At 38.4% G+C, this 3,376-nt stretch overlaps 1 pseudogene across 1 annotated transcript; it reads left to right on the top strand.

Moving 5' to 3' along the window:
- Window positions 1–649: 649 nt before the first annotated feature.
- Window positions 650–2,190, top strand: LOC148861249 (putative ubiquitin-conjugating enzyme E2 38 pseudogene; annotated as a pseudogene). Its single transcript, XR_016094766.1, has one exon. The product of XR_016094766.1 is annotated as a putative ubiquitin-conjugating enzyme E2 38 pseudogene (transcript).
- Window positions 2,191–3,376: the final 1,186 nt, after the last annotated feature.

Genomic DNA, 3,376 nt, shown 5'->3' on the forward strand with positions numbered 1-3,376 from the left:
AGAATTAATTTTTGGCCCATTTCCTGAAAACCATCGAAATCAGCCTGCCAAACAAAAACTTCAACACCGCATCAATGCCCTTTTCTGAGAAAAAAACATTACATCGGTGCCACATCGGAAAAAAAAAAAAAACAGTGATTTAGAAAACATCTTCTTATTTGACATTATTTTTTGCAAAAAAAAAAAAAACATTACTCTACACCATGCTTTGAAAATCGGGAAAGTGTGGTCTTAAAATCACCACATTCAATATTTTCTCAGAAAGCAACCTATTACTGCTAGCGGTACAATAATATGGCGATGTGGCATCACCTTTGAGTGTTGAGTAATATAGATGAATGCTGAAAACAGTTATACAGCAATGATATCGAACAAAACAGTTTCCTAGGAAACAGCCTGTGGCAGCATCGATACGAAACCAAAAAAAAAAAGAAAAGAACGAGAAAATGGTGAAACAGACCCTATGCATACAGCACCGTCTTTTCAAAAAACATCTCTGAAACAAATGCAAAACACCTACATCACCGATGGACTATATTCTATTTATAGAACCAGCGTTTCAACTTTCAAAGGAAAATGGACAAGTACCGGAAACGTACTACTTCTACCATGTGATACTGTGCCATGGATAATTCCTAAACCTAAACGGCTAAACCAACAAAATTCCCGGCGAGATGGGCGGATGCCCCGGAAATACCGTTTCCGTGAGCATTGTTTATTGACCAAACCACCCTTCCTGCGCACTTTCCGCTTTGAGAAATAAGTTACGAACTTGGAATTATTTACGCGACCATTTAACATATGGATCGACTGATCGAGATTGTTTGTTACTGCTTCTAAGTTCTAAACAGCAGAGAGAGAGAGAGAGAGATCATGGTGGAGGTGGAGGAATTCAAGCAATTCGATGTAGTTACTGATTTCACAGATCATTATTACTACGGACCCAGTGTGAGTATTATTAGCAGTAATGCAAGGAAGAAGATAATGCGAGAATGGAAGATCTTGGAGAACAACCTCCCGGAGTCGATCTTCGTTCGAGCCTACGAAGGTCGAATGGATCTTCTCAGAGCTGTAATCATCGGAGCTGCTGGGACTCCCTACCACGACGGCCTTTTCTTTTTCGACATCCTCTTCCCTTCGGACTACCCGGTGCGGCCCCCTCAGGTGCACTACCATTCTCATGGCCTCAGAATAAATCCCAACCTGTACAAAAGCGGCTACGTCTGCTTGAGCCTTCTCAATACTTGGCACGGCCACAAGAACGAGAAGTGGAACATCTCTGCTTCCACCGTTCTGCAGGTCTTAGTATCGATTCAGGCGTTGGTGCTCAACGAGAACCCTTTCTTCAATGAGCCCGGCGCTATACATTGGAGTTCGTCGACCAAGGCGTCGTCGGATTATAACGAGACGGCATTCGTGTTGAGTTGCAGGACTATGCTATATTTGCTACAGAAGCCGCCCAAGAACTTTGAACGCTTTTTGGTCGACCATTTTCGTAAGCGTGGAGAAGTTATTCTAACAGCTTGTAGAGCCTACAGGGATGGATTTGCCAAGGTCGGTGGTGTTGTTCATGTTCAGAGTGGAGGAGATACGGCAACCTCCTCCTTTGCTGTGTCCAAAGATATGGTGAAGTGGATGGATGACCTGTACCCGGTTCTAGTGAAGGCATTTGAGAAAAATGGAGCTTCACCGGAGAGTTTTCTTCTCGGACAAGAAAAGAATTTAGAGACGGAAACAGAAACAGCAGAGCAGAAGACCTCGTCCAGCTCTCGTGTGACTGTAGACAAATTATTAGTACGGAGTCGAGAGATGCAGCAGCGGACATACTCAACAACTCCTCATCAAGTGATTTTAAATAAGAAGAAAGACGGGTTCTTAAAGGGGAGCTTCATTAACAAGCTGATCAGTAAGATGTTGTGTTTAAAGTAGCAACAAGAGAAAAATGAAACAAAGATCAGGGAGAGATTAGACGGAAGAAACTCAACTAATTGTAGGGGTACGTGTGTCTTTTCAGCTATTCAAACCATTGGTTTAATAATTTTATTTTACTGGTAAGCATAATTCTAAATATGATAGTCCAAAATCTTATTTTTTATATTTTATTTTTTATTATTAATCAGATGTATATTGCAAAATCCAAATGTGATAAGTTTAAAGTATCATTGAAAATCCTATCGGTTTGGTTAGACACTTCTTTTAGTAGTGTTTTATCTTTTTAGTGTATCTTTTTTTTTTCTATTCATTTATAAAAAATGTAAGATTTAAATAGAGGGAATTGAATGATGTAAAAATTAATAGTTTAATTTACAATTTAAATCTTACAATTAAATAGGGATTAAATTCAAAATTGAGTATTTTAGTCAAAGAAAGGTGCACAATTTTATTCATATTTTTAATAATATTGTAAATATAAAATTATGGATGAATTCAATTTTTTATATTTTTATATGTAAAAATAATTTAATATAGGATAAATTTCTTAAACTATCCTTATGATTTAACTAATTGACTAAGTATACTCTTACTGTTTGAAAATTAACTAATACCCCACATATTTCTTAAAATTGACTAAATTAAAATCCATTAATATTCCGTAAAAACCACGTGATACAACGTGATAAACTTTTTTAAAACCCAATGCTACCGTTGTCCCTTTCCTCTCGACCCGACACACCCTTCCTCCTCCAACTTCTCTCTCTCTTCCCTTTATCTTCAGCCCACATGACGTTTAAAACCCAACCTACGAGGACAGCTCGTGTCACGACGACCAAAGCAGAAACAGAGTTTTACTTGTTGACGAAGGCAAGCTTGCATGAAATGCAGTTTCTGGTTTCCCTTAAAAAGTGGTGCTTTCGACACTGACGTCTGCCTCTCCTTTACTCTTCCATTGCCATTATTGCCTTTTGTTTTCTTTGCGCCCTTTGTTCTTTGGAAGAATCGATAAGATTAAATTTGAGGAGTTGAGAGACTTATGAGTCTAGTCAGGGAGATCACATTACTCTGTTTCTGATCTTTCGAAGAAACTAGTCTCGTGATTCATATCTCAATATTTCGTGTGGTCTTGAGCTTTTCACTTGTTGAGACGAGTTCTTCTCTTCTGTTCTCTCACTTGCCTTTGTGGTCGGGCAATGCATCGAAATTTCGTTCTGAAAAGTGAGGATTCTTCAGTAAATGTTTCAATCAAATATCGTTTGGTAAAGAAGATGCAGAGTTTCTTCGTAAAAGTAGTTGGGTTACGATTTAAGTTGCAAGGAAAGGTTCCAACGTGGTTTTCGAGCATTTTCCTCTTATTGAAACCAGCAAGAGATTTGCGTTATCGGATATCTGGATAGAATCCAAATCATTTCTTTGTAGAGGTTGCTCTCTTTATGGTTAA

This window comes from Nelumbo lutea, chromosome 4 (genome assembly GCF_056320005.1).
Source record: "Nelumbo lutea isolate HS-2025 chromosome 4, American lotus-T2T, whole genome shotgun sequence".
Taxonomy (NCBI): Eukaryota; Viridiplantae; Streptophyta; class Magnoliopsida; order Proteales; family Nelumbonaceae; genus Nelumbo; species Nelumbo lutea.